At 39.0% G+C, this 9,092-nt stretch overlaps 1 long non-coding RNA gene across 1 annotated transcript; it reads right to left on the bottom strand.

Annotated features, from left to right (window-relative positions):
• Positions 1–1,316: 1,316 nt before the first annotated feature.
• LOC121384365 lies at positions 1,317–4,287 on the bottom strand. The gene is made up of 2 exons (XR_005959380.1): positions 3,308–4,287; positions 1,317–1,424 (listed from the first exon to the last, which is right to left on the bottom strand). It is a non-coding gene; the product is annotated as an uncharacterized LOC121384365 (long non-coding RNA).
• Between the last annotated feature and the right edge of the window lie 4,805 nt (positions 4,288–9,092).

Raw genomic sequence — 9,092 nt, forward strand, 5'->3', positions numbered from 1 at the left:
AAGTTGAAATGAAATGACTATGCCATAATTACCAAATGTTTGACATTCAACAGTCGATGATAAATTAATGAATGTGTTATTCTGGTGTCGTTAAACAAAATAAACTAGAACTACTCGGCAGATGTTTAACCATCTGCAATCATCTTAAAAATACAAAGACTGGGATGAGAAACTTGTCAAAAGGCTTTACGTTTACAACATAAGCCGGAGGCCGGTTGGGGGTGGGGGCGTAGGCGTTGGACATTTATCACTTTCCCCTGCTATTGTGCTCAGAAGACTGAACATACGGTATTTGAACCCGTGAAATTCGAAATTATTTCGGGAGACCATACACTTGGATCCCCAATAACTTTGAGCCCTCAAATTTACATCTCCCGTGCCATTGTATTGACGACACCCCCCCCCCCCCCCCCATTAACATTTCTACACTTGTAATGTACCACAATCTCTGTGTATGGTGCTTCGGGTGGAATACCGTCTTGCCCTACTCCACCCGAGTAGTTTCACAAAATACAGTGCAAACACAGTTAAAAACTTTCACACCATCACGCAAGGCCACCTGCAGCATTTTGCGTCAAGTATTTAATTTGACTTTGAGTAAGGAATCTGGTTTATCAACGCATCCGAACTAATTACATCAGTGTACCCCCTGCAATAAAATCCAAGATCCACGCCTTATTAGTCTCTTATTTGCACTCAAGTGAGCATTTTCCTTCTACGTATTGGACAGCAGCACCACGGACTGTGGTAAGGCACATACATGTATATCAATAATGGCACGACATAAAACCCAACCCCTCCCCACAACACCCTCTCCCTCCCCAACAACAAACAAGTTACAAAAAAACCCCACATACATACACACCAGGAAAAAATCAAAGCAACAACAAACAAAAACTACAAAACAACAACATCGTCAACAAGAACAAACCACACCAAACATAAAAGTTGAAGACAAGTAACTCTTGATAGGAAACGTATATTATATGTTTGTCTTCATCGAGTTATTTCCCTTGTTACTTTTTTCATGCTATTTCTTTCTTTGTTCTCTTTCTTTGTTATTTTAAAAAATATTATTATTATTATTTAAATTTCTTCTTTTAAATTTAATGAAAAAAGTTTGTGGTAACAAAAGAAAACTTTAATCACTAGTAACGGTCGCGCACAAATACGTTTAATATGGATATTAAAAAAAAACCCCAACTAAAACCACTACCACCACAACCACCATCCGCCCCCCCCCCCCCCCCCCCAAAAAAAAAAAAAATACATGACATAGTCTTAGATAACACAATAAACGTTAACAGAGACCTTCAACAATTTTGCTATCATTTATTACATTTTATCTTCTTACGAATCTTCACAGCGGTTCTTGTTCTCGTTGGTTCACTGTGTACACCTCACCAAAACACTTCATCGTGTATCTGAAAATAAATTAATACAGGTTTTGTTTTTCTAAAGTGCTAAAACGTCTCGAAATACTAATTTTTTATATTTTTTATATTCGCGGGCTGTAGTTCGTAAAAATAAGGTTAACGCGAGCAAAGAAAGCAAGATCGAACTTAACCCACTCATAAACACGCCACATTTCTTAATACCTTTTTTTCTATGATTTTCGAAAACTGTTATTTGAAAGAAAACTCTTTTTTTAAACTTTTTTTTGTCTGATGTCAGCGGTACTGCTATCTGGTCATTGAAGTCACATGGTTGTCACGGCGTCTGTTGGCAAATCTTTCTTTACAGATACTTGCCAAAAATATATGGTCCTTATATGTTTTAACATAAATATATTTTTGAATATCTGTTTATATATTTATTAAAACTCAGAATGCAGCTTATATTTTTTAACAAAACAATTTTACCATTATAACTATTAATTTCTTCAACTAATAACACAATTGCCAGACATCAGAATTGTTATATTCGTTTTTCTAAAATGTTGTCTGTTAACACTGGTTCTCGAGGACTTTGTAATTTGTTTTAAAATATTTTTTGTTGAACAACATACACTTTTTGATGTTTGATAAAACACTGAACAGTTTGGTGTTGGAAAGTTTTGACTGTAAGCTATACCACATAGAAATAAAGGATTTTCCGAAGCTGGACAAAAAGGTTAACCCTACTTCTAAAACAGAGGTGGAGACCCGGGGGGGGGGGGGGGGGGGGGTCGAGGGTGTCTGAACCAATCTTGTTCACGAAACAAAAGGGGGATTTTGTTTTTCACTTATGTTATTTCATTCATCGCTAATATACAATTAATTAATTAGTTGCACGTGGACACCTCTGCAAACATGTCTGGATCAGCGCCCGATAAAAGAGTAGTTTTTCAAATGTGTCGGGGGTGGGGGAGGAAGTAACTGTCCTTTATCTGGTATTTTAAGATATACCAGTTCCAGCCAATGCACCACGACTGGTATATCAAAGACAGTGTTATGTGCTGTCCTGTCTATGGGAAGTGCATAAAACATCCCTTGTTACCAAAGGAAAAATGTAGCAGCTTTCCTCTCTAAGACTATATGTCAAAATGACCAAATGTTTGACGTCCAATTGCCGATGATTAATCGATCATAGACCTAGAAACTAAGGTCGACGACGGTCACTTTTCGCACCCTTGTTTTGGCTTCCTACACAATAAATATAACATATCTTACCGTATTAAATTTCACTTAAAAACCATATTTCGTAAAAGATACAATTTTTTAATCACAAGATTTTCTTCAAACACATTCAAGTGCGTTAGTAATGTTCAAACAAAACAAATTTAATAGCAATTTTGCATTGGAATTATTTCATCATTCTTAAAACGGGGGGAGGGGGACGTAGCCCATTGGTAAAGCGCTCGCTTGATGCGCGGTCGGTCTATGATCGATTCTCTTCAATGGGCCCATTGGGCTATTTCTCGTTCCAGCGAGTGCACCACGACTGGTATATCAAAGGCCGTGGTATGTGTTATCCTGTCTGAGGGATGGTGCATATAAAAGATCCCTTACTGCTAATCGAAAAGAGTAGCCCATGAAGTGGCGACAGTGGGTTACCTCTCTCAACATCTGTGTGGTTCTTAACCATATGTTCGACGCCATGTAACTGTAAATAAAATGTGTTGCGTGCGTCGTTAAATAAAACCTTTCCTTCATTCCATGAAACTACATACCATGTGACATTTGAAGTATTTTTAAAATTATCATTAAATTAATAACATTAATGTTTACAGAAAATAACAGCATTTGCGTTACTCGATAAATTAATCAACAGCACATAAGAAAAAAACGTGCATAGAACGATGACTGCAAAACAGGAAATCTAGTACCTCAAGTTATGCTTGTAGAAGAGTTTACAATCAGGCCATCGTCGTTTCCTTGACAACGCTTAGCAACAGAATCCTTTAATTTCGTTTCCATTGTGGTGATCCGGATATCCCACAATTCCACGAAACCCTGCAGAATTTCAATATTTTCTGATATTGTGTCATCTGCAAACTGATTCAACAGGCACGCGAGTTCTCCGTTTGGTGGAATATGATTGGTCATTTCTTTCAGATGGACACACTGTAAGATCGTAACCAGGAGAAAGATCTGTAGGATGCAACTAGACGGGCCGGCCATTTTCAGAGTTACTGACATGACATTGTTTAGATACTCATGTACTAATAAAACCTGTACACCACAATGCGACTTGGAAAGGTCAATCATTATAATTTAGATATACAGAAGTAGTCAAACAGAATGCCAGATAATCACTTAATAGTATGATTCAGGATAATAGTTTCCGTTTAGAATTATGTGTAGGCTGATGGCAAGGTTGAGAGTAATTAACATTTGTCACTGTTGTCATTAAAATTCATTGCAAGATTTTTATTCCAATTAACTATAGTCATTGTCGTGTAAATCAAATTTGGTTAATATTGTAAATAATTATCATATTACACCCATAATAGAAAAAAGAAGGAAGACGAAAATTGATGCAGGGTGTATACCACCAAATCGAATCCCATAGACAACAATAGTAACATATGTGGCTAAAACTCCTACCTGCAGTATATTAATCGACAGCGTCAATAATTACCCAAGTTCCGCACAAATACATTCACATTTATCACCAATGACATGACTTGTGGTATTAAGTGTTCTATCTAAAGTTAGGTGCACATCGAACTTTGACCCAGCCGGAAGTTATTTAGTATTACCTGCAAAAAGAAAAAAGATGGCATGAAAGAAAGAAAGTTAAATACAAAATTAAAAATGTCTACCAAAAGCCCATTTTCGTCTGTGCCATTATCACAAAGGAGAAGACCCAACCCTCCTCCCCCCCCTAAAAAAAAAAAAAACCCAACCCCCACCCAAACAAAAACAAAACAACAACAACAACAACAACAACAAAACTGCTGCTGTTACTGTTACTGCTGTTGTTGTTGTTGTTACTGCTGCTGATACTGGTACTACTGTTGTTACTGCTGCTGTTACTGCTGTTGTTACTGTTACTGCTGTTGTTACTGTTACTGCTGCTGTTACTGCTGTTGTTACTGTTACTGCTGTTGTTATTGTTACTGCTGCTGTTACTATTACTGTTACTGCTGTTGTTACTGTTACTTCTGTTACTGCTGCTGTTACTGTTACTGCTGTTGTTGTTGTTGTTACTGCTGCTGATACTGGTACTACTGTTGTTACTGCTGCTGTTACTGCTCTTCTTACTGTTACTGCTGTTGTTGTTGTTGTTACTGCTGCTGATACTGGTACTACTGTTGTTACTGCTGCTGTTACTGCTGTTGTTATTGTTACTGCTGCTGTTACTATTACTGTTACTGCTGTTGTTACTGTTACTTCTGTTACTGCTGCTGTTACTGTTACTGCTGTTGTTGTTGTTGTTACTGCTGCTGATACTGGTACTACTGTTGTTACTGCTGCTGTTACTGCTGTTGTTACTGTTACTGCTGTTGTTACTGTTACTGCTGTTGTTACTGCTGCTGTTATTGTTACTGCTGTTGTTGTTGTTGTTACTGCTGCTGATACTGGTACTACTGTTGTTACTGCTGCTGTTACTGCTGTTGTTACTGTTACTGCTGTTGTTACTGCTACTGCTGTTGTTACTGTTACTGCTGCTGTTACTGTTACTGCTGTTACTGCTGCTGTTATTGTTACTGCTGTTGTTGTTGTTGTTACTGCTGCTGATACTGGTACTACTGTTGTTACTGCTGCTGTTACTGCTGTTGTTACTGTTACTTCTGTTACTGCTGCTGTTACTGTTACTGCTGTTGTTGTTGTTGTTACTGCTGCTGATACTGGTACTACTGTTGTTACTGCTGCTGTTACTGCTGTTGTTACTGTTACTGCTGTTGTTACTGTTACTGCTGTTGTTACTGTTACTGCTGTTACTGCTGCTGTTATTGTTACTGCTGTTGTTGTTGTTGTTACTGCTGCTGATACTGGTACTACTGTTGTTACTGCTGCTGTTACTGCTGTTGTTACTGTTACTGCTGTTGTTACTGTTACTGCTGCTGTTACTGTTACTGCTGTTACTGCTGCTGTTATTGTTACTGCTGTTGTTGTTGTTGTTACTGCTGCTGATACTGGTACTACTGTTGTTACTGCTGCTGTTACTGCTGTTGTTACTGTTACTGCTGTTACTGCTGCTGTTACTGTTACTACTGGTGTTGTTGTTGTTGTTACTGCTGCTGATGCTGTTACTGCTGCTGTTACTGTTACTGCTGCTGTTACTGTTACTGCTGCTGTTACTGTTACTGCTGTTGTTGTTGTTACTGCTGCTGATACTGTTACTGTTGTTGTTGTTGTTACTGCTGCTGATACTGGTACTACTGTTGTTACTGCTGCTGTTACTGCTGTTGTTACTGTTACTGCTGTTACTGCTGCTGTTACTGTTACTACTGGTGTTGTTGTTGTTGTTACTGGTGCTGATGCTGGTACTACTGTTGTTACTGCTGCTGTTACTGCTGCTGTTACTGTTACTGCTGCTGTTACTGTTACTGCTGTTGTTGTTGTTACTGCTGCTGATACTGTTACTGTTGTTGTTGTTGTTACTGCTGCTGATACTGGTACTACTGTTGTTACTGCTGCTGTTACTGCTGTTGTTACTGTTACTGCTGTTACTGCTGCTGTTACTGTTACTACTGGTGTTGTTGTTGTTGTTACTGCTGCTGATGCTGGTACTACTGTTGTTACTGCTGCTGTTACTGCTGCTGTTACTGTTACTGCTGCTGTTACTGTTACTGCTGTTGTTGTTGTTACTGCTGCTGATACTGTTACTGTTGTTGTTGTTACTGCTGCTGATACTGGTACTACTGTTGTTACTGCTGCTGTTACTGCTGTTGTTATTGTTACTGCTGCTGATACTGTTACTGCCGTTGTTACTGTTACTGCTGCTGTTACTGTAACTGCTGCTGTTACTGTTACTGCTGTTGTTACTGTTACTGCTGTTGTTACTGTTACTGCTGTTGTTACTGTAACTGCTGCTGTTACTGCTGCTGTTACTGTAACTGCTGCTGTTACTGTTACTGTTACTGCTACTGCTGTTGTTACTGTTACTGCTGTTGTTACTGTAACTGCTGCTGTTACTGTAACTGTTACTGCTGTTACTTTTACTGTTACTCCTGTTGTTACTGTTACTGCTGTTGTTACTGTAACTGCTGCTGTTACTGTTACTGTTACTGCTGTTGTTACTGTTACTGCTGTTGTTACTGTAACTGCTGCTGTTACTGTTACTGCTGTTGTTACTGTTACTGCTGCTGTTACTGTTAATGTTACTGCTGTTGTTACTGTTACTGCTTTGTTACTGTTACTGCTGTTGCTACTGTTACTGCTGTTGTTCCTGTTACTGCTGTTGTTACTGTAACTGTTACTGCTGCTGCTGCTGTTGTTGTTGTTGTTGTTACTGCTGCTTATACTGGTACTACTGTTGTTACTGCTGTTGTTAGTTTTACTGTTATTGTTGTTGTTACTGTTACTGCTGTTGTTACTGTTACTGCTGCTGTTACTATTACTGTTACTGCTGTTGTTATTGTTACTGCTGTTGATGTTGTTGTTACTTCTGCTGATACTAGTACTACTGTTGTTACTGCTGCTGTTACTGCTGTTGTTATTGTTACTGCTGCTGTTACTTTTTCTGTTACTGCTGTTACTGCTGTTGTTACTGTTACTGATGCTGTTACTATTACTGTTACTGTTGTTGTTATTGTTACTGCTGCTGTTACTTTTACTGTTACTGCTGTTGTTACTGTTACTGCTGTTACTGCTGCTTTTACTGTTACTGCTGGTGTTGTTGTTGTTGTTACTGCTGCTGATACTGATACTACTGTTGTTACTGCTGCTGCTACTGCTATTGTTATTGTTACTGCTGCTGTTACTTTTACTGTTACTGCTGTTGTTACTGTTACTGCTGCTGTTGCTGTTACTGCTGCTGATACTGGTACTACTGTTGTTACTGCTGCTGTTACTGCTGTTGTTACTGTTACTGCAGCTGTTACTATTACTGTTACTGCTGTTGTTACTGTTACTGCTGCTGTTACTTTTACTGTTACTGCTGTTGTTACTGTTACTGCTGCTGTTGCTGTTACTGCTGCTGATACTGGTACTACTGTTGTTACTGCTGCTGTTACTGCTGTTGTTACTGTTACTGCTGCTGTTACTGTTACTGTTACTGCTGTTGTTACTGTTACTGTTACTGCTGTTGTTACTGTTACTGCAGTTGTTACTGTAACTGCTGCTGTTAATGTTACTGCTGTTGTTACTGTAACTGCTGCTGTTACTGTTACTGCTGCTGTTGTTACTGTTACTGCTGCTGTTACTGTTACTGTTACTGCTGTTGTTACTGTAACTGCTGTTGTTACTGTTACTGTTACTGCTGTTGTTATTGTTACTGATGCTGTTACTTTTACTGTTACTGCTTTTGTTACTGTTACTGCTGTTACTGCTGCTGTTACTGTCACTGCTGTTGTTACTGTTACTGCTGTTGTTACTGTTACTGCTGTTGTTACTGCTGCTGTTATTGTTACTGCTGTTGTTGTTGTTGTTACTGCTGCTGATACTGGTACTACTGTTGTTACTGCTGCTGTTACTGCTGTTGTTACTGTTACTGCTGTTGTTACTGTTACTGCTGCTGTTACTGTTACTGCTGTTACTGCTGCTGTTATTGTTACTGCTGTTGTTGTTGTTGTTACTGCTGCTGATACTGGTACTACTGTTGTTACTGCTGCTGTTACTGCTGCTGTTACTGTTACTGCTGTTGTTACTGTTACTGCTGTTGTTACTGTTACTGCTGTTGTTACTGTTACTGCTGTTACTGCTGCTGTTATTGTTACTGCTGTTGTTGTTGTTGTTACTGCTGCTGATACTGGTACTACTGTTGTTACTGTTACTGCTGTTGTTACTGTTACTGCTGCTGTTACTGTTACTGCTGTTACTGCTGCTGTTATTGTTACTGCTGTTGTTGTTGTTGTTACTGCTGCTGATATTGGTACTACTGTTGTTACTGCTGCTGTTACTGCTGTGTTGTTACTGTTACTGCTGTTACTGCTGCTGTTACTGTTACTACTGGTGTTGTTGTTGTTACTGCTGCTGATGCTGGTACTACTGTTGTTACTGCTGCTGTTACTGCTGCTGTTACTGTTACTGCTGCTGTTACTGTTACTGCTGTTGTTGTTGTTACTGCTGCTGATACTGTTACTGTTGTTGTTGTTGTTACTGCTGCTGATACTGGTACTACTGTTGTTACTGCTGCTGTTACTGCTGTTGTTATTGTTACTGCTGCTGATACTGTTACTGCCGTTGTTACTGTTACTGCTGCTGTTGCTGTTACTGCTGCTGTTACTGTAACTGCTGCTGTTACTGTTACTGCTGTTGTTACTGTTACTGCTGTTGTTACTGTTACTGATGTTGTTACTGTAACTGCTGCTGTTACTGCTGCTGTTACTGTAACTGCTGCTGTTACTGTTACTGCTGTTGTTACTGTTACTGCTGTTGTTACTGTAACTGCTGCTGTTACTGTAACTGTTACTGCTGTTACTTTTACTGTTACTCCTGTTGTTACTGTTACTGCTGTTGTTACTGTAACTGCTGCTGTTACTGTTACTGTTACTGCTGTTG

Source organism: Gigantopelta aegis, chromosome 10, assembly GCF_016097555.1.
Source record: "Gigantopelta aegis isolate Gae_Host chromosome 10, Gae_host_genome, whole genome shotgun sequence".
Classification (NCBI taxonomy): Eukaryota; Metazoa; Mollusca; class Gastropoda; order Neomphalida; family Peltospiridae; genus Gigantopelta; species Gigantopelta aegis.